The sequence below is a fragment of the Mus pahari genome, chromosome 3, assembly GCF_900095145.1.
Source record: "Mus pahari chromosome 3, PAHARI_EIJ_v1.1, whole genome shotgun sequence".
NCBI classification, from domain to species: Eukaryota; Metazoa; Chordata; class Mammalia; order Rodentia; family Muridae; genus Mus; species Mus pahari.
The window spans coordinates 143596871-143622033 of record NC_034592.1 but is presented as its reverse complement, the minus strand read 5'-3'; the positions used below and the strand labels follow the sequence as shown (position 1 = coordinate 143622033).

General features: G+C 44.3%; 1 pseudogene; it reads left to right on the top strand.

Moving 5' to 3' along the window:
• The first annotated feature begins 6623 nt into the window (after positions 1 to 6623).
• Positions 6624 to 7621, top strand: LOC110319605 (annotated as a pseudogene).
• The last annotated feature ends 17542 nt before the right edge of the window (positions 7622 to 25163 follow it).

The following is a 25163-nucleotide window of genomic DNA, read 5'->3' as shown; positions in this document are numbered from 1 at the left end:
TCTTCTCTTCTCTTCTCTTCTCTTCTCTTCTCTTCTCTTCTCTTCGCCCTTTGCCTGTTGGAAGCTTATGCTCTCCCTCTCAAGAGCATTAAAGCTTTGCTGCAGAAGGATCCTGTTTGTGTGCCGCGTCGAGAAGGTAGCGCGGGACATGGTTTTTTGGTGTATGTCTGCTATTATTCCAGATTGCCAGCTTCTACAGCTCCAACTGAGGAGTTTCAAAGTCTAAAAGGGAACCTAAGGAACTTTCTGGTGAACCACTCCCCATGTTCCAATGTCTACCACCATCTCTTCACTCTTCAGTGTGTATACACACACACACACACACACACACACACACACACATGTATCATACATATACATGTATACATATATAATACATATAAATATATGTGTGTATACATATATATTTATGTGTGTATACAGATATGCATAAATACATATGTGTGTATGAAATATAGAGAAAATACATATAAATTCAACTCATTAGGAGGGCCTAAGTTAGGTTTCTATGTATAGGAGTATTTTGCCTGCATGCTTTACCACATGTGTGTTTGGTGCCCTTGGAGATCAGAAGAGGGAATTGGATCGCCTGAGACTTGAGTTACAGACAGATGTGAACTTCCATGTGGGTGTTGGGAATCTTCCTTAGTGCTCTAAACCACTAGACCATCTTTACAGCCATTTAGGTGGGATTTTTCTTAATCATTTCTTATGATGGAGTATGAGTGTGTGCCTATGATGTGTGTGAGGGTGGGTTTGCCGATGCCACAGCCTGCATGAGAACAACTCTGGGAGTTGATTCTTTTCTACTATGGGTTCAAGAGACCCCGTTTTCACAGCAAGCACTTTTACCACTAAACTAATCCGCTGCCTCACATTAGGTTTTTAAGAGCTCTTGCTATTTTCCCAGACAGGAAAGAACACATTACAAGACTATCAGCCCTTCTCCTTCCCCAGTCCCTCAACTTTGAGAAGTAAACATCTAAGCAGCTCAGCTGGAGCCCACCTGAATGATGGAGAGGCTAAGATTAGGAGCCCTGTCTAACAGGTAGAGGCTGGGCTAGATCTTGCTTTCATGAGACTCAAAGTACATGCTTCATTCTCATGTCCATTAACTATTCTTCCTACCCATAAGAACCCCTGCTAAGGATGCCCTGGACATAAACTTTAACTTCGACCCATTGCCTTGAGCCTTCATTCCTACCCTTCCTTTTAAGGGTAGGCTTTCATCCTGAAACCTATGGTTAACAGGTTTTATCCAAACTAAATGGCAACCACAGTCCTGGTTCATAGTCCAAACACAAATTCTGACTCCATGTAGAGCTCTGATCTCAAGTCTTACACCCAAATGGTACCCACAAAACATCAGGGTGCTTGGACACCATCAGTCCATGTGTCTGAAACTCATGTATTCAGCCTCACTCTTCCCCCAGTCTCTCCTAAGAGTCTTCTACTTTGAAACCGTACACAATCTCAACTTTGTTGTTCATCGTCTAAGACTTCGAATGGGTGCTTTTACTTCTCTAAACCTTAATTTCCTAATCTGTGAAATGGAACAAATGTGCTTTCCTCGGACAGCTGTTAGAATGATTAATTGGTAGAATATATAGGCAGCCCTCACCAAGACATATACGGAGATTAAAATGGTTAACTTCACTAATAATCAGGATAGGCAAATTAATGAGCCAATGATATACCATTTCTCAAGCTAGCAAATAACAGAATAGCCATCAGTATCGATTTTTAGGAAAGGAGTTCTCGTACATTGTAGTAGAGATATATGATAGTAAAGTAGTTTTTTATGAGAATTCGGTAGCAACTGCTAGAAAATGTATGTACAAGCTCATTGATCTAGTGATTTTAATTACAGGAATCTATCCTCCAAAAAAAAATAATAATTACACACGTGCAAAAAAGGGCTGACTGTACAAGATGCTGATTGCAGCATTGTTCAAAATAGTGAAAAAATAGAAAGAACCTAAATGGCCATCAACAGAAAGACAGCTAAACAGACTGTGTTGTATTCATCTGACAGAGAAGTTATGCAGCAATGAAAAGAATACAGGCAATCTATGCACTTGACCATAAATATATCCCCACGACCCTCTGCAAAGGAAAAACCAAGTCACAGAATAATGTTTATGGTGGGATGCTATTTATATTTTTAAACCACAAAATAAAATAGAATTAAACTTTCAATCCCTTCCCCTCCCTCTCCCCCCCCCTCTCTCTCTCCATAGAAAAACTGAAAAGAATAAATATCAAAGGTGAGGGAAAGAAGTCTGAAATAAGGATTAGAGACCAGAATAAACCTGAACCTAATTAGTACTTTTTTACTTTCATAAGGGGAGTTTAGTGGTGTGTCGAAATAGTTCCAACGTTAGTTTCTTAAGTTGACAGATAAAGTAATTGAACGGGAATTCTTTCCACTCTGTTTGCAACTTTTCTGTAAATCTAAAATGATTGGGATTCATTACTGTTATTATTAGAGATTCAGTTTCTCTTCCTGTTGTTGTGATAAGATACTTTGATCTGAACAACTTAAGGGCCTGCAGTCTGTCCCAGCAGGGAAGTCAAGGAGCCTGGAACAGCTGGTTGCATCACATCCACAGTCAAGAAGCAGAGAGGGGTGACTGCAAGCTCGTGTTCTCTCTCCACTTACACAGTCCAGAAAGTCAGGCTTAGGGAATGGCCCCACCCAGAGTGGAACAATCTTCCCACTTCAACTAATGTAGTCAAGAGAGTCTCCTACAGTCATGCTAGAGCCCATCCTTCAGATTCTAGTTTCTGTTGACAGTTAACATTAATCATCACAATAGATTATATAATCTAAATATAAAATATATAATCAAAATATAAATCAGCTAAATTATATTCTATCATGTGTCGATCGCCAAGACATATAGACAGGAGGGAAAAAAAATACATGTGGTCCCATGTTACTCACAAAAGAAAATAGAGTTTATGAATATTCCTAACATATAAATGATTGTAAAATGGCAAGGAAGTCCATATCATAAACCAGGCAGACTTGTGGAATGGGTCACACAGTCAACACTTCGGTCTGGAGGGTCACGAAGTACACATCGCAATGATTCGTTTCTGCCGCTGTAGCATGAAAACAGCCACAGAACAGCCTTCAACTGACAGGATGTGACTAAGTTCAAATAAAACTTTATTTGCAGAAATAATGTCCAGGAGGCCAGAAAGATGGCTCAATGGGTAAAGCGTGAGGGCCTGAGCAAGTGAGCTTTATCTATAACCCCAGTCCTGCAGAGACGTGGGTATCCATGTGAAAGAGTGAGCCAGCTAGCCTGACACACTCAGCAGCTGAGAACAGAGGCCCTGTCTCAAACCAGGTAGAAGGTAAGGGCCAACACTCAAGGTGGTCCCTGACTCCTTATGCATGCTGTGGCATTCACTCACCCACCCAAAATTGGGATAGATTTGGCTCATGGCCCATAGTTTTCCAACTTCTGTTAGAACAAAGAGTGAACTGCTTTCTGCTAGAAATAATTCACTCAAAAAGTGTTCTCTCTGTGAAAAACACTATTAATAAGCAATGATCTAATTTGGTACCTGATAGAGAACTGTGTTTAATGGAGTTTTCTGCCTACCTCCTGCCTCCCAATTCCCCACCATCCTGCAGCTGAAATGCCAGCTCACCTACACGGGGTTAACCTGCCAGGTTGTGACAATTACCATTCCATGAGACCCAGGGTGCCATTCCATTTTCAGATTATGAACCAGCTGCTGTGGAGAGAAGACAGACTACAGCAGGTGCTAGAACTTGCCACTGGGATAAGCTCGGATGCCCTTCTTTGCTTCCAGCTCCTGCAGAGGCTTCCCAGGGGGGCTCAGCCAGGTACGGGGCTCTTCCAGAAATCATTGGACCCTCTCAGGAAGAACCTCTGAGGGGTATGGTAATTAGCAAACGGGCTGAGTGACAGGATCAGGAATGATTTGCAAATGACTTTCTCCCAGAGCTTATTAGGGGACTTATTAACAGTACAACAGTACATTACCCTTCTAAAATCCTGATCTAAGCAGAAAATTAAAATTATTTGCTAAATGACCTAATAGAAATTGAATAAAATATGCTAAAAAGCTGCAATAGATCGCCCTGTAGAATTTGACTTAAAAAAAAAAAAATCATGCCGACTCCTGCTAGGTCAACCCGGCTGATTATTCTTTACCAACAATCTCACCCTTAGAATGGCAAGAATGGCCAAACTTCACAGCAGCCTGGTAAGTCACCTCGTTCAGACCTCCCCCAACCTCTGCTAATTCCACAACTTCAAACAGTATCCATCTGATTACTCAATACAGTCGCTACAATTTCTACCCATGTCCCTTCTGAAATTCAAGTCTGATTTTGTCATACTCCTTCGAAAATACTCAGAAAGCGCCCCGACCCTCAAAGACCCAAACTCCATAAAAAAGAATTCTCAAACAGTAGCTCCCCCGACTGGCAGCATCACTAGGGCATTGTTAGAAATGCATGTTTCCAGGCCCCATCCTCACTTCCTGCACCAGAATCCCTGTGGGTTACCAGACACCAGTCTTCATGACCTTTGTATGCAGTAATTCCCCAGGTAGGCTCTTATTTAAGAGCCATTTCCTGGTGTGGAAGAATGTCCCCATCTGACCTTCAATTTCCTTCATTGCCTGCACTCCCACCAAGCCTGGCTTCCTTCCTCACTTAACAACACAGTTTTCTGACCATCTAACACAGACTGAAGAACATGGCTGCTCTTTCTCCTGGGACACCCCCCACCCCCTTGCTTGGGAAGCTCCACACCCTTCAACCCTCCAACATGAGAGCATCCTTTATTTCCCTGTCTACAGGACTTACCTTGTTTATAACCACCTGTGAGGGTTAATGTTGACTGTTAATTTGATAGAATCTAGGGTCACCTAGAAGACAAGTCTCTGGGGAATTATCTAGATCGGGTTAAATGAGGTGGAAAGACCCCGCCTGACTTCCGGAGCAGATAGAAAGCAGAAAGGACCTGGATACCAGCTCTGATCTCCCTCTGCCTCCAGACTGTAGATGCAATGTGAGCGGCTGCCTCAAGCTCCTGCTGCCATGCCCTCTCCACCATGATGGACTGTGTACCCTCGAACTGTGAGCCAAAACAGACCCTCCCTTTCTTAAGGTGCCTCTCATCCCATATGTGCCACAGCAACAGAACAGGTAACTGGCACATGATCCCAAACTTAGCTCTTCAGGTAATTCTTAAGTATTCTTACAATACCTTTTCCTAAGAGGTTCTGAGAGATAATTTTCACCCATCAGTTCTGGCTTAGCTTCCTGTGTTTCTCTTGATGTCTGTTTAGACTGGATTTTTTTTTTTTTTTTTTTTTCAGTTTTTCGAGACATCGTTTCTCTGTGTAGCCCTGGCTGTCCTGGAACTCACTTTGTAGACCAGGTTGTCCTTGAACTCAGAAGTCCACCTGCCTCTGCCTCCCATGTGCTGGGATTAAAGGCGTGTACCATCATGCCCAGCTAGACTGGATTTCTTATCGCCTGAGGAACTGAGGCCAAAATGACATCTTCCTAGGACTGAACCTGGGTCAGAGTCAGTGCTTAAAAACACTTGCATATCAACAAATCGTATCAAAACAGATATGTGGGAAATGTTGCTAGAACTAATACAATTCAGATACTTTTCATTGCACATGCTTCCAAAGAAACAAAGCTATTCAAAGCATCCTTGTCCTTCCCCTACCCCCATTCATAGAATGGTAACACTTTGACTCTGTACCTTGCATACAAATGATCAGATTCACATGTTTTTAGCATAAGCTAACAGTTCACATAGCCAGAAAAGATGTGAGAGCAGAGGTATTGCTAAGCTGCCTACCTGGAGTTTGCAGCAGCCAGCAGAGGCCCAGATGTTCAGCGGCCATCCCTTCGGAGCCCTTGAGGCCCAGGTGGTGTACTTATGAACACAGGATATATCTAAGCCATTCAACTTAACAAGAATCAAAATCAACTCTAACAGGCAGCATCTAAGGCCACTTAACTCATCTCATTTGGAAATTAATACCTTTCCAGGAGAACATGAGTATGACAAACCTCAAAAGCCTTTGAAACAATAGTAGCCTAGACTTTAAAGCTCTGACAGATACTTCTACTTAATATTTCCTTTTGCTAAAATCAGGAGCTTTGTACCCTCCTGTTTAAAATGTAGACAAGAGGATGTATTGAATACCTTCTGATTGCTCCTCCTCTGTTCCCTTCCCTGATATTTTCTTTGGATAAATTCAAAGGAAACAAATGAAGAGAAAGGACCCTCTTCATTCTCTCAATGATTTTTTTTTTTGTAAGTGGCCATTGTGTATCAGGAATTCTGAGTGAAAGGGTCTTCTCCCATCTTTGTGAGGCTTGTGATCCAGTACAAAGGTCAAGCCACAGACTACAAGGTAAACCTGGCCTGTCGCCATACTTGTTTGGTTTGGTTTTTGTATTGCTCTTTGACAATCCACAAAATAGTAATGTTTCTCACTTTTAAATGATTGAGAAAAAAATTAAAAGAAGTTTTGAGGCTCTCTACTCCTCCTTGTACCAGAGACAACTGCCTCTTCTTGTGCAGCGCCAGCCTCGTCCCATAGACAAAATGGTGAAGGACAGTGTGAATGGATTTGGCCCTATTGGACACCTGGTTACCAGGGCTGCCATTTGCTCTCTGCTTGGCAAAGTGAAGATTGTTGCCATCAACGATCCCTTCATTGACCTCAACTACAAAGCCTACATGTTCCAGTATGACTCCACCCATGGCAAATTCAACAGCACAGTCAAGGCTGAGAGTAGGAAACTTGTCAACTGGAAGCCCATCACCATCTTCCAGGAGCGAGATCCTGCTAACATCAAATGGGGTGATGCTGTTGCTGAGTATGTTGTGGAGTCTACTGGTGTCTTCACCACCATGGAGAAGGCCATGGCCCATTTGAAGAGTGGGGCCAAAAAGGTCATCATCTCTACCCCTTCTGCCGATGCCCCCATGTTTGTGATGGGTGTGAACCACGAGAAATATGACAACTAACTCAAGATTGTCAGCAATGAATCCTGCACCACCAACTGCTTAGCCTCTCTGGCCAAGGTCTTCCATGACAACTTTGGCATCGTGGAAGGGCTCGTGACCACGGTTCATGCCATCACTGCCACTCAGAAGACTGTGGATGGCCCCTCTGTAAAACTGTGGCATGATGGCTGTGGAGCTGCCTAGAACATCATCCCTCCATCCACTAGTGCTGCCAAGGCTGTGGGCAAGGTCACCCCAGAGTTGAATGGGAAGCTCACTGGCATGGCCTTCCTACCCCCAATGTATTCATTGTGGATCTGACATGCTGCCTAGAGAAACCTGCCAAGTATGGTAACATCAAGAAGGTAGTGAAACAGGCACCTGAGGAACCACTGAAGGGCATCCTGGGCTACACTGAAGACCAGGTTGTCTCCTGCAACTTGAACAGCAACTCTCACTCTTCTACCTTTGGTGCAGAGACTGGCATTGCTCTCAATGACAACTTTGTAAAACTCATTTCCTGGTATGACAATGAATATAGCTACAGCAACAGGGTGGTGGACCTCATGGCCAACATGGCCTCCAAGGAGTAAGAAGCCCTGGACCACCCACCCCAGCAAGGACATTGAGAGCAAGAGAGAGGCCCTTGGTTGCTGAGGAGTCCCTATCCCAACTCGGCCCCCAACACTGAGCATCTCCCTCACAATTTCCATCCCAGGCCCCCATAATAACAGGAGGGGCCTAGGGAGCCCTTCCTACTCTCTTGAATACCATCAATAATGTTTGCTGCACCCACAAAAAAAAGAGACGTTTTGATATGTTAAGATTATGTGAAATTCACATTTCAAGGTCCATTAAATAAAGGTTTATTGGAACACAGCCACGCTCATTCATCTACAGACAACCCCCCTATACTTTAGCTGCTTTCACCAAAATGACAGAGTTGAGCCCTTACAAGGAAGACCATAGGGATGGCAAGGACTGAAATTGTTATTGTCTGGCTCCTTATAGACAGTTTCCAACCCCTGAGATGTCTGATAATGAGAGTGGGTGTAAAGAGGGCATGGCTGGTTCTCACTGTAGAAGAACCTCTTTCTAACTAATCAGCGGGCGAGCAGGTCACTATGCTACCTTTGCTGCCAAAGTTTTGCTGACTGTTGCTTCACGGCTAGAACCTGACTTTGCCACTGAAAACCACCCCCTCCTTGCCTCTCTGCTAATCAACAATTAACCTCCACTTCCTCCATCCAAGCAGATCCCCTTGACCTCCCACCCCTACCAAGGACCCTGTGTTTCTCAAGATGCTTGACAAGATCTCAATAACTGAAGGACACTTTGGATACTTCCAGAGGGCACCATTCACTTACACTTGCATCTCTGATGTCCGGTGACATTGGTAGCTCTTAATTGCTAAGTGTTCTGTCCTTTAAAAGTGAATTCTGGCAACTGTTTTCTACCTTTTATTGAAGATAGGATGTGCAGTTTCTTGGATTTTAGTTGTATGTATGGGGAAGAGCAAAGCCTCGGATGAGATCTCATTCTAGGTAGGAAGAGGTCAGTCCATGGTGTATCCTTGACGTCTAAGAATGGTTTCCCAATCTCACCAATGGGATGCAAGTGACAGTGCTTATTTCATTGTGTATGTAAGAGTGTCTCAGCTACTTTTCCCAACAGAAGCAATTTAAATGAGAAAGGGTTTATTTTGGCTCAAAGGTACAATCTATCATATCAAGGTGGCACATGCCTTTAATTCCAGCACTTGGGAGGCAGAGGCAGGTAGTAAGTTCCAGGCCAGACTGGTCTACATAATGAGTTGTGGGATGAACAGGGCTGCACAGTGAAAATCCCTTACATGTAAGCCAAGCGGCTCCCATCCTGGGCCATTCTAGGTCCTATCAATCTAATAAACACCACAAACCCTCACAGAGGATTTCATTATGCTCAAGGATCCTCACCCTGAAAGACAAGTCAAAGGCAAGGCATCTTGGCTCTGTCCCAGAGATTCTGGCTTCAGTTGTCCTAGGAAGTATAGCAGGAATGGCCACCTCTATGTAAATGCTGGGGGCTGTGGAGCCCTCAAAAGCATTTTCTGCAGGAGGATCTAACTGAGCACTGCCTGAGAGATCAAGGACTGCTGATGCAGACAATGCCAGCCAATTGGGAACTGCTGTTTAGAAGAGATGCTTTCTCACGACCAATGGGGCACTATGGAAATGTATTAAAGGAGCTTACAGCTGTGTTCAGAGAACTTGCTGCATTTCTTACCTGCTACCGGAGTTTGTGTCCTTGACTCTGCGCTACCTCACCTCCAACCCCAAGGACAGGTAGGGTCAGGCAGGAGAGTAATCCAGGGCACAGGCCACAGGGAAGGCATGAAAATTTGCCTTCACTGTGTGTGGTGGCAGAATAAACTACATACAAGAATGCATTGTGATTCCCTTACATAAGAAAGGGTGGTGGTCAAACCTGGACACTATTGTGGATGCCGGGAAGTGCTTGCTGATGGAAGCCTGATATGGCTGTCTCCTGAGAGGCTTTGCCAGAGCCTGACAAATACAGAGGTGGATGCTCGCAGCAAACCATTGGACTGACCACGGGGGTCTCCGTTGGAGAACTTGGATAAAGGACTGAAGGAGCTGAAGGGGTTTGCAGACCCATGGAGGGAACAACACTGTCAACAGGCCAGACCACCACCCCCCACAAGCTCCCGAGGACTAGACCACCAACCAAAGAGTACACATGGAGGGACACATGGCACTGGCCGCATATGTGGCAGAGGATGGCCTTGTGGGACATCAGTGGGAGGAGAGGTCCTTAGGCCTGAGGGTGTTCGATGCCCCAGTGTAGGGAAATGCCGAGACAGGAAGATGGTAATGGATGGCGAGGGGTGGGGGGTGGGGGGAGAACCATCACAGAGGCGGGGGAAGGGAGATGGGATGGGGGATTCTGAAAGGAAGACCTGGAAAGGGGAAAACATTTGAAATATAAATAAAGAAAATATCCAATAAGAGAGAGAGAGAGAGAGAGAGAGAGAGAGAGAGAGAGAAAGAGAAAGAGAGAGAGGAGGGAGGGAGGGAGGGTGGTGGGGAGGAAGGAAGGAAAGGGTGGTGGTGAAGACATGGAGGGAGTGGTGATTTAATGTCCCTAGAACTTAAACTTTACATCACATTTAAGTTTTTCCATTTCAAATTCACTCAGACCCTGGGAAGATGCTTTCTGCATAACCACATGAAAGAAAGAAACGAGTGTGCTTAATTCTGTCACACGAGTCAGGAACAATTTTACTAGCAGGAAATATGACTATATTATGTGCATGCAGGTTTCTGCATCTCAAAAAAATAACAATACATAAAATACTTCTTTAAAAATTCACATTTTAAAATTTCCTGTTAATATTTATTGTTCTCTCATCTGGGGCTGAGTTTAAAGATTTATGGGAGAAAAATGTTAGGATAGAGAAAGTTCCATCTTGGGACCTTGATATTATTGATGTGCAAAGAAAGGCCACGGTAGTGTGTCTTCGCTGTTCTCTGAGAACGTGGTTTGACGGGCAGGGGTGCCGCACAGCTGTTAAACCAGTGTTACTGAATGAACTCTGTGATACAGGCACTTGGGTAGGGTTGCAGGGGCATAAGGGTGTTCTCTACCACACTGCAAAAGGGTAGACCACATGCCAGAGTGTGCGGGCGTGTGTGTGTGTGTGTGTGTGTGTGTGTGTGTGGAGGCCAGAGGTCAGGGTCACTATCATCTATGGCTCACCATCTTATTTTTTTGGCACAGAGTCTCTTGCTGAACCCAGAACTCATAGATTCATCAAGACAAGCTTGAAAGATACCGATTGTACTTGATAATTTCTCTGCATCTTGCTGTCTTTGTCTGTTTTGTGTTGCCATAACAGAATACCTGAGACTGGAAATGTAGTCAATAATTTGAAAAGAGGTGTGTTTGCCTCATAGTCTTTAAGGCTGACAGTCTAAGCTGGGTGGTGCTATCAACCTAAGTCTTTAGCTGTGTCACAACATAAAATTTGACATCACATGGAGGCAGAATGTGTCACAGAGATCCCATGCCCAGAGAGGAGGTGAGAGAACTTGTCGAGGGAGGCCAGATCAATTTGTGACAACTTGCTCTTTCAAAAACTAATCCAGGATTTAAGGCCTACTCTATGAGATAGAAACCATGCCTGACACTGCTCAGGTGGCCAAGAACCTGAGACAAGATATGCCATGGACCTAGAAAAAAGCCAAATACTACTGCTCTGAAGAAAGAAAAAAAAAAAAAAAAACAATAAAATGGCTCCTAATGACATTCTGCTATGCTCACAGATCAGCACCTTGCTCAGCCAGCATCGGAGAAGCTTCCTCCTGCAGTAGATGGGAACAAACACAGAGACAACTGTGCCCACAACTGGACAATGTGCAGAGACCGAGAGACTTTGAAACACTCAGTCCTAAGTAGGATGTCCCATCAAACCCCCTCGGGGCTCAGAAGACTGTAGAAGAAGAGGCAGAAAGATCGTAAGAGTCACTGGGGGTGGGGGATATCAAGGAAACAGGCTTTGTAAACACAAGCGGGTCGGTGCACATAGGAACTCACAGAGCTTGCGGTAACATGCACAGGGTCTGCATGGAGCTAAGCCATATAGGGTGGAAGAACTGCGAGGAGAAGAAGGCTTGCACCAGCACCACCCCCATCCCACACTCAGAAGCTATTTCCAATTGATAACCACTTGCAAAGGAAAATGTCGTTTTTCCAATGAAGTCTCACTAGCTATACAAACCACTCTTGAGGGTAGGCTCTGTGCCCAGCAGTAGATGGTCAACACATAACCAACTCAGTGATATTTTGAGAGGGTTTTGCCTCAGAATGCTTTGTCTGGACTTTTTTTTTTTTTTTTTTTTTTTTTTTTTTGGTTTTTCGAGACAGGGTTTCTCTGTATAGCCCTGGTTGTCCTGGAACTCACTTGGTAGACCAGGCTGGCCTCGAACTCAGAAATCCGCCTGCCTCTGCCTCCTGAGTGCTGGGATTAAAGGCCTGCGCCACCAGGCCCGGCTCTAGACCTTTTTTTTTTAAAAAAAAAAAAAAAAAAAAAAAAAAACCCTTATAGTTATTTTGCTTACATAGTATGGTTTCTGGTTTTGTGTTTTCATGGGACTTGTATGTGTACGCGTGTGTCTCTGCTCTGTGTGTGTTTCTTATGCTTTTCCCTTTGGCCCTTTTTTCCTGTTTGCTTGTTATAGTATCCTGGTTTGTTTAGGGGGGGGGGGTGTTCTGTTTTGGTTTTTAGTTGCCTGTTTTCTAATGAGAGAAAGAAAGAAAGAGAGAGAGAGAGAGAGAGAGAGAGAGAGAGAGAGAGAGAGAGAGAGAGAGTAAGAGAAAAGGTGTGGATTTGGGTGGATGGGGAGGTTCAGACTTGGAGGAGGGGAAACTGTGATCAGGACATATTATATGAAAAGTGTATTTTCAGTAAAAATTAAAATTATAAAAAGAAAGAAAACCAATCCACTATAGCAAAAAAAAAAAAAAAAAAGATATTAGTTGGCTCATATATACTTAAAAGCCTCCACCCTGGAACACTGAGTCTTCAGCACAGGGACCTTTAAGAAATAAGCAAATGCACACCGTTAGCATCTTCCCACACATGGGACTCACTCAGCCTCAGAATGTCATTGGTTCCCAACAGGACCTGACTGATGCATGATTCTTTTTTTTGTTTGGTTGGTTTTTTTGGTTTTTTTTTTCAAGACAGGGTTTCTCTGTGTAGCCCTGGCTGTCCTGGAACTCACTCTGTAGACCAGGCTGGCCTCGAACTCAGAAATTCGCCTGCCTCTGCCTCCCAAGTGCTGGGATTATAGCAGTGCACCACCATGCCCGGCTGATGCATGATTCTTAAACCCCCCAGGCCCCTTAGTGCCTCTTCAACTTTTTCATGGGAGCAATAACAATAAATACAAACTCTTAACATGCATGTTTGTTAAGTAATTAAACCCCTACAATCCACTAAGTCCTGACTATACATCTTAAGGTAACTGAATTAATAGCAGATCTCACAAAGGATACACATAATTGAAAGAAAAGTATCTTTAAGTTATTCTCAAATAATTAACTGCTTCTCAGCTTTTGGTTATGATCAAGCATAGAATCAAATAACAAAGACCAGTTATTAATTCGTATACCTGTTGGGAACTGCAGACTTCTCCAATTTTGCAATCGGGTTGGGCAGGGGCATGGTTATCTCCTGTTCTACATAGATTTACACTCCATACATTTTAATCATGGCCTTCAAAACACAGCTTTCCAAAGATCTGCCATCAAAGGGGCTGTAGCTTGATCTACTGTTGGAACTGTGAACTGCCCTGAGGTAGCAGTTAACTTGATATCCAGAGAATGTCATGTTTCCCTCAAAACACTTAAATAAATACCCTGCAGCAGAGATATCTAGTAAGTAAAAAGAAAATGTTTATGTCCTACAAGAATGAGAAGCTGAATGAGGAGCCCAGCGTAACTGTACATCTGGGACCCAGCACTGAGGTACTGAGGGTAGAAACCATGGTCCTTAGAGTTCATTGGCTAAACTCAGTGAGACATCGCCCCACAAAGACAAGAAGGCATTTGACACTGACTGCTGTCAGGCCTCCTCACACTTGTACACACATACTCATATATACATGTCCACACACCTGCACAAATAGGTACATATAACACGCACACATATATACACACACCCACACTCACATACATATACTCACACACGTGCACACACACACACACACACACACACACACACACATGCACGCTCTCACACCCGCGCTCTTGCACTCACACACTCGCACATGTGCACATGCACCCCATAGCAGCAGTGTGCACTTGCTATGGGGCTCTGCTACAATTGGGCACATAGTTCAGGAACTACTGAACTGAACATAGATAACATCATCTAACGTACTTGCATGTGAATTCTGGTATGCCCTCTGCTTAAAGGAGGCAGGGGGAGAGGAGACATTTGGCCAGCTTGCCAAGAGTTGTCCCTGGCGAGAAGGCTTGTGAATATCTGTATAAGGGCTATATAGAAGTGCACAGCCCACCCTGGCTGCTTCACTTGATCTCTTATGACCTTCTTTGACCCCTACCTTCACTGAGGGCCAGTAAGTCTTCTACTTCTGGCCACAGAGAAACCTGAATGGTAACAAAAGTATCCTTCCCTCCCTGCCTCTGTCTCTATAAGAAAACCCAGACAAGGATGTACCTCTTACTCACTCTTTGGAACGTCTGTTTGCCTCTAAGTCTCTTTTCTCCTCTGTTCAAAGCTAACGTCTATTACCACTTTGCAGCCAACATGAGATGAAACATTCTGTCGTTACTCCCTTACATAACAAATCTCAGAGCTGCTTTGCCCCATTCCTTGATTGCCTCTGTCTCAAGACTCATTGTCTCTAACTACCCAAGGCACAAATGAATTTCCTCCGGACGCCTTCTCTCTGCCATTCCCTGCAAACACTTGGCCGTTTATTCACTTTTATCAACACAAACATCGGTAACACTTCGGAATAATCAGCTCCTCTATGATAGCTCATTTATTATTCATTGCAATAACCTTCAACTCACTCTACAGTGATAAATCGAAGAGAGAACCCGCACAGTCCTATTTGGGGGCTAGATGTGCACACCAAGGTACGCCACGGGAAGCCCTCTGTACAGAGCCCAGGCAAGATGTCCAAACCCCGCCTTGGAGACAGCAGCACAGCTCCAGGTTCTTTAAGAAAAAACCCAGACAAGACTCATGTCAAATCTCCCTAGGGAGGCCCCGCTGTTTCCACAAAGACATCCCTGTAAGCGGGGAGGATGGGGGAGGATGGGGGAGGCTTACCAGACGTCCCAAGCCTGAATCCCAGCTGTACCATTCACTAACAGATGACTAAAAGCAGCTGACTTAACCTCAGTTTCTCCATCTGCAAAGAAGCTCTTGTTATTTCCACCCCCGAACTGTTTTATATAGTAAATAAGCCATACGAACTGTATAATGCACAGTGCAGCGTTACCATTGGGAGACCACCAGCTCACTCACACATGGAAGGAATCCCAGCTCATGAGCATCAAACTAATGACTGGTGGCAGCCAAGAATTTGTACACATAAAATTTCCAACCCAAACTTTGATTTTATTGAGACCATTATTTCACTTCCGGTGTCACTGTCATTCTATAAGTCACCTAACCCACACACACACAATCCCCCTGCTAAACCCCTAAAAATGGGTATCATGTAGTAATGCTCCTGTGTAGAGATGTGAGAGTTACATAGCCACCTTTAACGCCTGCAGAGCAGTAATACAGTGCCTGGGGCATATGAAATATATGGCAAAGGCTTAGTGGGGTACTTTCAAAACCATCAATCTCATCACTTTGGGGTATTTTCCTGCTCCGACTATATATATTGTTGATAGATATTTAGCCCAGTCTCCCCTATGCTGGGGTGTCCTTGGGAATTACAGTCAGACATCTCAACCACTTCCTGTCACCATCCTGTCTTTAGCTGCAGGTGGGGTTCTTTACAGTGACATCAAGGTTAGCCAAGCCCCACCAAAGGGCATAATGTTATCCTTGACACAAATTTTCCCCTTGACCTAGAAGCTACCTCATGTCAGAGCCACAGAGCTTAAAGCGTGCTCTATGGGAGCAAGGCACAGTAAAACCCTACCCACACATGGAAAAGACTCCCATGATCTCCTCACTGGAGACACAGGGTAAAACACGGGCCTGGACAAACATTTGTGCTCCTAGCATCTCTCATGGTTCATGTGAACCTCCCTCCTCCCACCCTGGGCAGCCTGCCTGAGCTCTGTTTTCTTATCCATCTCTGTTTTCTGCTGCATTCTGCTGCCTTCCTGCTATTGTACAGCCCCACAAATCTTGGGTTTTATGTGAACAAGACCCAGACATTGAATAATACAAAAGAGAAAGCGGACTGGACCCCAGACCTGTCAGATCACTACGGCTCTCTCCCAGATGTCTCTTACCCCTACCCCATCCCTTGCTGTGTGTTCCTGGGTGCTTTTTTGACCTCCCTACTCAAAAGTTTCCTTCTTTATAAAACGAGGCTCAAAACTGAGCCTGCATCACTAGATTACTGTTAAAGAAAGACAACACTCACAAAGAAATGGGCGCAGTGCTCTAAACACAGAAGTACTTGATTTATAACTGTACTAGTAGACAGCTAGTCAAGAAAGTACAGCTAGTTTTCCTCCCAGAAGCTGTGCACTCTAAAAGAGGATCTTGGATGAAGTCTCCAGTGATCAGAGGATCATTGAAAGCACCTCTCCTTATCAGTCTCTAACTCCTAAATTAGTTTGCAGGAAAACTGGATCTTGTACGTCCCCCACCTGCCCAGAGGGAAATCAATAAAACATGGCAGTTATAACTGCCATAAAAAAATTACTTTAGAAAAACAAGTTTTGGTTTTGTTTCATATATTCCAGGCTGGCCTCAAACTTGATCTATTGGCAAGGATGTTATATACTACCACGCCCAGTTTTGTATTATGCTAGGGACTAGCTCCAAGGCTTCACTCATGGGAGGGAAACTCTCTACCAACTGAGCTATACCCCAGTCTCAAAAAAGCTAGTTTAAGCAATGGAAATTTTTCCTTATTGTTTATGGATGCTAAAAGTCAAGGATCAGGGTCCCAGCAGGGTTGATTTCTTCTGGGGCATCTCTTTTGGCTCTCAGGTAGACAGGCATTGTGGTAAATTTTATTTGTCAGTTTTACTAGGCTAAAGGATGCTCACATTACTACTAAAACATGATTTCTTTAAAAAAAAAAAAAAACATGATTTCTGAGTAATTGTGAGGGTATTTCTGGAAAAGAACATCGCTTGAATGGGTAGATTAAGTAAAGAAAGCTCGCACTCATGATGTAGGGGGACATCAACCAGCCTACTGAGAGTCTGAACAGAAATTGTAGAAGAAGGGAAAAATTAATATTATTCATCCTCCACGGCCCCTTAAGACGGAGCATCCATCTTCTGCCCTCAGGTGCTGGGGTTCTAAGTTCTCAAGTCACCAAGCTTAGACCAGATAATACCACTGATTTTCCTTAGCCTCCAACCTAAGGGACAGATAATAAGATATCTCAGCACTTGTGTGAGCTAGTTCATATAATGAACTCTCTCTGCACCTATATCAACATCTCCTGTTGATTCTGTTTCTCTGAAGAATAACTAACACAGCCTTCTCCCCACATCCTCGTACCATCTTCTTTCTGTGCAAGTCTGTGTCTAGGGACATTAGTCCTCTTGGATTCAGATCCACCTTAAATATTTCATCTGACCTTAGCAACTATTTTAATATCCATCCCTCAATGCATGTAGTCACATGTAGGTTGTGGGAGTTAAGATTTCAACGTATACATTTTGTGTAAAAGGTACCGTGGACAAAGCACTTAACTGTGAGAAATCACAGCGACCATATCTCTCTGCTGAACCTGTGAGCTGTGGCATGCCCGGGTCTGTCACATGGGTACCCCATGTTCATCCTGCCACAGCAATCTCATGCTGCCACCCAGGGAGATTTCTCCTGTCAGAACCCCTGTCTCAGCCCTCACTTAGGCAGCCTGTAGTCTCAACAGAAACTGTAAGAAATGCCAGAAGAGCACCACAGAAGGATGGCAGGAACTGTCATCTCCTACCCAGTATAGCATCAGCCAGACTCCCTCAGTGAAGCCCCTACCCTAGGCAGGAGTGTGAGAGCAGAGGGACCTTAGTATGGGAGGCAACTCTGTAAGAGCAAAACAGGTAGGGCCCAGGGGACCTTAGTATGGGAGGCACCTCTGTAAGAGCAAAACAGGTAGGGCCCAGAGGACCTGAGTATGGGAGGCACCTCTATAGCCATCCCTACAGGGGGTGGTCAAACTGTTCCAGCATGGAGGGTGGGCTAGACTGCCTCTCAGACCAGTAATGATGTTCCCAGGCTCACAGTGGGGGGTTGAGAAGTTGGACATAATTATAGCAGTGATTATAATTATGATGACCTTTGGACAGAGAGCTGGGAAAGGATTTTATAATAAGGTGTTGATGAGCCTGAATAAGATGCAAAGGACTCGGAGAGAACCTTGAAGTGGTTGCTCTGTGTGTGTGTGTGTGTGTGTGTGTGTGTGTGTGTGTGTGTGTGTGTGTGTCCTGGCAGGCCCACTCTTACCAAGGACATTGCTCCTATGAAGCCAGCCTTCAAAGTACAGAAATAACAACTCACCTAAGACATAGACGGAACCACAGCCTGGCCTGGGTAGATGAGCTGAGGCTGTCAGCCCCAGGCTAGCCAAAGTGAAGGAGAAGAAAAACATAGAGATAAATGTAATGGGCCATACTTGCTGTAATGCTTAACACAGTCCAGCTCAGTTTGACCCTGTGGCAATGTGGGATCTATGATCCCATTTTACAAGTAGGAGGCTGAAGCACAGAGAGTTTAAGGATTCTTGTCCAAAGCTATGCAACCAGCCCTTCAGAGTCCTGGAGGCTGAGGCTGGAAGACTTCCATTGTTCTGGGTCAGCCTGGGTACAGAGTGATACCTTGTATATAAAATAAAATAACAAAAAGACCTGCTGGTATTTGAACCCAGAGAGCACGGCCTGAAAGTCTAATCAAGGCCTGTCTTACCTTCACAGGCTGAAAAACCAGAATCGGTTGAGACTCAAAGTATATGCAAACCGGGAATCTGAACTCTATAGGAAACTTACAAGGTCACTAGGTCCACAATGAGGGGTCCAGGATTGGAACTCAAATGGTCAAATGACAGCTACTGGAAATCAACAGCTAGGGATGCCGGGAAGAAGTGAGACCACAAAAATCAGAACGATACCATCTCAGCGACCTCTTCTGGCCCATCCAAAGCAGCTCCTCCCTTGAAGTCATGCGCACCCAGTCCTCTGCTTAGCCAAGCTCCAGCTCAGCTAGATTCACTTCCTCTCCTCTCAGTGCAGGGATGCTGTGACCTTTCCCTCCCATAAGCCTGTGGAGTGCTCAACTCCAGGAGAACCTTCCCTGTTAGTTTATGCTGGTCCAGTCATAAGAAAAAAAAATTCCTTAGGATGTGTAGAAAGAAGACTACTCCAAGGGCCCATTTTGCCTGTGCCTGTTACCTCTAGGTGTACAGCAAAGGTATGGCAGGGCTGTGCAATGCTGTGATTCAGGGTTTGTTTGTTTTTAAAGTCTATTCATTCGTGTATTCTCTCAATACATTTTCAAGTACCTACAGTGTGTCAAGATATGACAGAAGCCTAAGTACATCATTCTTGCCCTTATATAACCAACAAGAGTAGTATCAACTGGACACTCCTCACCAGGTCTTTCAGCATCCATCAGACTATTTCAGGGTTGACTAGAACCAAGGTTAGAGTGAAACGAATTGTCTAAGGACAGGTTAGATCCCATCTGTATCTAACCTGTTGATAGACACTCCATTCGGCCATGCTTGAGTACCAGCCCAGGCAGACAAGTGTAGCTTTCACCCCTCATTCAATGACGCTTCTTTTAGATCAGATGGAGACTAATACAGAGATCTAAACTGATAAAAGTGGAGAGACTACATGATCATAAGGTACACAATGCCAACTGCTACATCTACAAAGTAAGCCCTACACCTAAGACTCAAAACATCATGAAAGAGAGGGAAGAAAAATTGTAAAAGCCAGAGGACCAAGACACCTGCCATGAGATAGTGTTCTCTAGACAAGACAGGGAAGTTGCACCCATGAAATTACAACACTATAGTTACCTAAGTTAGACCTGCATTATGATAATACCAGTAAACATGCCCACATGGATAGAGGACATTTTACACACACACCCCAAACACACCACACACACACACACACACACACACACACACACACACACACACATATACACACACACTACAAGCAAGCAATGGCTGTTAAGAGAGGAAGAATCAGTTTTGCTAAAAGATGAGCCCCTAATAGGTTATCAAAACCCAAGCAGTCAACTCTGACCATGTGTACATGTGAGCAACACAAAATAGATTCAGTAGGGGTGCGTGTGTGTGTTTGTGTGTGTGTGTGTGTGTAACTAATAAAGAAGCCATGAATTTGAGAGGGAGTTGAGGGACATGGGAAAATTTAGAGGGAGAGGGAGATGAAATGGTATAAATACAGTACTCACATGGAATTCTTAAAAAATAAAAGAAGTTAAACAAAGGAATAAAATGCTGCTACTGTGCCCAATATAGATTTATAGCATTAACTTTGGTTATTTCTAATATTCTGATTTAGTTACAGTTTTACATACCTGAAGCAAAGGTCTCATTTATGCCCTCTAGCCCAAGTCCAGAAACAGCACTCATTTCTGAAAAGGAATGAAAGACAATTATCTCAGTTTGAATAGACTCGGGAACTTTCCAGGGGAGACCAAACCTGAGCTGGGCAGTGGAAGGCCAGTGGGAAATGGGTGTGGCCACCTTAGCACACCAGGCAAGACTGAAGCATGGGATAACTGAGGCCTGAATTGTGCACACAGGAAGGAAGGGGTAGATATCAAATAGGGAGGCAGAGGCCAGTTATGGGGGCCCCAGGGACAGTCTAGCCTGCCTTCTCTCAGCCATATAGGTAACCTGGTTTTGAAGATGGAGGGCACCATTATTTTAAATCAACTTATTTTGCAAATAATGATTTGTTTACTATGTGCCAGAGGACTTGGCAACATATTCTAGTCAATCTAGAAGATGAAGAACCGAGGCACAGAGAATAAATGCTTTCACAATTAATAACAGGTTTACAATGAAAGGCTAGACTACCACACTTTGCTATTTCTTCTCCATTCCTCTTTTAGGAAGGTTGCTTTGGTCAAAGAGTGATTACAGTGGATTCAGAAATGAAGAGAGAGATCCTGGAAACACAGGAGAAGCCTGGTGAAGAGGGTTTTGGTTTTTGTTGTTGTTTTGTGTGTTTGTTTATTCATTTCACTTTTTAGGATATTCTGGAAGGAGATGAAGGTGATCTGAACTAGAAAGAGACATCCATGCTAAACCTGAAGGTGAGGAGTGCATAGACCTCAGAGACGAGCGCAGAGATCTTGGATGGTAACTCGAATGGAAAAGCAGACTCCGAACCAGATCCAGGGGAGTGAAACTTAGCTAGACAATGGCAGTTGGGGGAGGGGAGGGTGGAGAATAGAGAGAAAGATAGAGAAACAGAGAGAGAGAGAGAGAGAGAGAGAGAGAGAGAGAGAGAGAGAGAGAGAGAGAGAACGCCAAAAGGGGTGGAAAGAAAGGGACTGCAAGGCAAACTAATACTTTGCTTAGGATGGGAGTGGCCTGATCTGCAAATGGGGATACAAGGATGTCATTGGTGCTACCACCTTAGGACCAAGGAAAGCAGGTAGACAAAATAAGAGCAACCTCCACTGGAATATAGGAGAGAACTATGGTACCTTGGAGGAGCCACATTTGTGAAAGACACAGGAAAGATGAAAGAATCCTGCAATATGGCAATGGGTATATGTGGTGGTTTAAATAGGAATGGCCCCCATACACCCATGTGTTTGAACACTTGACCCATAAAGAGTGGTACTATTAGGATGTGTGGCCTTGGTGGAGCAGGTGTGCCTTTGCTGGAGGAAGTGTGTCACTGAGCATGGGCTTTTAGATCTCTAAAGCTCAACACAGTCCCCTTCTGCTGCCTATAGATCAAGATCTAGAACTCTCAACTCCTTCTCCAGCACCATATTTGCCTATATGCCACTATATTTTCCCCCATGATGATAATGAACTAAAATTCTGAAACTGTAAGCCAACTCCAATTAAATGTTTTCTTGTATAAGAGTTGCCATGGTCATAGTATCTCTTCATAGAATTAGAAACCCTAACTAAGACAGAAGTTGGTACCAGGAATGGGGTATTGCTGTGATAGGTCTGACTGTGTTCTTGTTTGGAGGAATTTGGACTTTGGAACTTTGATTTGAACTGTGAGTGCCTGGCTTAAGAGCTTTCATAGGAGAAGAATGTTAGTATGTGGCCTAGAGACTATTCTTGTTACATTTCCGCAAGTAATGTGGCTGCTTTTTGCCCTTGTTTGCCTGAGGCTAAAGTAGAGGGTTTAGGATTAATTTTTGTAGTGTCAAAAGAAATCTCAAAGCAGCTTAGTATAGACTCTGTCTTGTGGTTACTAGTTTCATCAGCATTTTTGATGAAAAAGAGAAGCTGAACAAAAATAAAAAATAAAAAAAAAAGTATGGTTCAAGGAGAAAGGGGACATCAGGAAGTAGAATGAAGCCAAATACTGTATTCAAGGAGATAAACCAATTAAAGATATTAAATGTAATAAAGGAAGTGGTGATGACCTCAGGGCAAGATCTCACCAAACTAAACTTCCATCTTGTGGCAAGGAATTTAAGAATAGTTTAGGCCCAGGCATGGTGTTGCATGCCTTTAATCTTAGCACTCAGGATACAGAGGCATGCAGATCTCTTGAGTTCAAGGCCAGCCTGGTCTAAAGAGCTAGTTCCAGAACTGCCAAGCTTAAGTAATAAAGGAAACCATCAAAACCAGAAAACTGGTAAAGATGTCGTTGAACAAGCCCCAGCAAGCAGCAGAAGTTGACAGCTTTGGCTGTGTGGCTCTGGCTTTAGAATCAAGGATAGAAGAAAAGGGTGGTGGAACCTTCCTCTTCAACTAAGGAAAGCCACTGAGGCCAGGTGTACGGCAGGGGTGTTGCTGCATGGAGGCCTAGAAAGGCCATTGGCTGAAACTATGAAAGCCAAGCCTGTATTGTCTTGGAGATCCCAAGAGGGTAGAGATGCCCGAGCCGTGGGACCTGCCAAGGAAAGCTGCTGACAGGGAACCAGCCCAAGAGGAAGAAGTATGTTGCAGTCAGCAAAGCTGAAAGGAGTTAGAGTATCCTCTGTGCAATTACATGTTGGAAGTATATGATCTGCTTGGTTTTGTTTGTTTGTTTTTGGTTTTTTTTGAGACAGGGTTTCTCTGTGTAGTCCTGGCTGTCCTGAAACTCACCCTGTAGACCAGGCTGGCCTTGAACTCAGAAATCTGCCTGTCTCTGTCTCCCAAGTGCTGGGATTAAAGGCGTGCGCCACCACCACTGCCCAGCTGAACTTTGCACTTTTAAGCAGGGTCGAGACTGTTGTAGAAGATGGGTACTCTTGAAGTTGGGAATGAAAGCATTTCTGCATTATGGTATGGCTATAAGCCTATGGGTGCCAGAGAGTGGAATGTGGTAGTTTGAATGAGAATGGTCCTCATACACTCATGTGTTTGCATGTTGGAGTATGTTTGAATGTTCTACTCATATGGAGTAGAATGCCTCAGCTCCTTCTCCAGCACCTCTGAAACCATAAGCCAACCCCAATTAAATGTTTTCTATTATAAGAGTTGCTGTGTTCATGGTGTTTCCTCACAGGAATAAAAGAATCCTAAGACAGTATACATACGGTGTCAAGGCTTGTAATGGATTGGGTATTTCTTAGGAGGGCAGAGGAAATACCAGTACCCATTCTTCTACCTCCAAGCTGATACCAAAGCAAAAGGTCTCTGCAGAATTTCGCCTGGGCTGCTCGGAGGGCATCCTGCTTAAAAACAGGCTTTATTGAGTTCCTTCACCTTTCATCTTTCCTCTTACCACCTCTCAGAAAAAGTACTTAAGTTTACAGCTTTGTGTCCATGTTAGCCTCGAGGGAAATCTAACAAAAGCTAAGACACTGGGACCTAGGCCCAGAAGCTACTTTCCCTTAGTCACAGAGCTTCTGCACGCAAGGCAAGAACCCAAGTCACTGAGCAGAAACTAAAAACACAAAATACATAAGTCAAAAAAAAATCTGTATTAAGGTTATAGGCTGCATTACGCTGTTCTCTGTCTTCCCTGTAAAGGAATTAAATCTCTCTCTCCCACTGAACTAAATCGCAATATAAGGAATCAGTTTCCTCACCCCACTGAGAAAAGGTTGGGAGATGTGACTTCCTGCGACTAGTGAAACTTGAGAAGTAATATATACTGTCAATTCTGAGTCTTAATGACAATGGATGGTGCCACCAGGTTCTCTGACTCTGTTGTTTTCTGTAATAAGAATAGCATGTCCCAGACAAAGCCTGCCCCTTCCTCCTCTCATTCTCTCTCCCCATTCCTCATCCAAGCAGAGTACAGAAATTTGTCCAGTAGTAGCATAAGGTAGGAGTGGCAAAAACTCCTTACTTTAACTGAGAAATTGGTTGACTTGTTTTGTTACTGCAACATAACAAAAGCTGACCAATACATTCAGCACAGATTAGCTATATTGCCTAAAGCAAGTAAGTAACTAGATCTATGTGAGGCTTAGTTTCTTCTTTGATTAAAAACAGGAGTGACCATAATATTATCTACTTAATGTGACTGTAGTGAGAATTATACAAGAATAATTAATGCAGTGCCTAGCATAGAGTAAATGCCCAAGGGATGTTAGCTGTTATAATTATGGTTTTCTCAGCCTACAGAAAATTTTCTTTCAAAAGTGAGTTCTTGAGCAGAGGTGTCTGCCCAGGAGCACTCTCACTGCCTGAGCTGGTAAAGGAGCCATCATTGCTCCCATAAGCCCAGGCAGGCTCCAGTCATTGCTGTGGAGAGCGTGGACTGCAGAAGGGATACAGCTTCTGGGACAGACGCCGGGTCTGGCTCCAGATATCCAGGCACCATCCCCACCAGAGGAGAGGTGTCCACAAGGGTGTGCTCTCTCTGCCTGAGCTGGTAAGAAAGCCATCTTTGCTCCGGTGCACACAGGCTCCTATCATTGCCAGGGAGAGGGAAGAATGCAGAAGGGACACAGTTCTGGGACAGACCCTGGTTCTGGCTCCAGACATCGGGACACCATCCCCAGCAGAGCAGATGTGCCACCAGGAGCGCTCTCACTGCCTGAGCTGGTAAGGGAGCCATCTTTGCTCCGGTGCACACAGGCTCCAGTCATGGCTGGGGAGAGGGCGGACAACAGAAGCTACACAGCTTTGGGACAGACAGAAGCAATCTAGCTTATGGGACAGACCCTGTTTCGGGCTCCAGACATCTGGGCACCTTCCCTGCCAGAGGAAAGGTGGCCACCTGGGAGGGCTCTGTCTGCCAGAGCAGGTGAGAGAGACATATTGTGTCCAG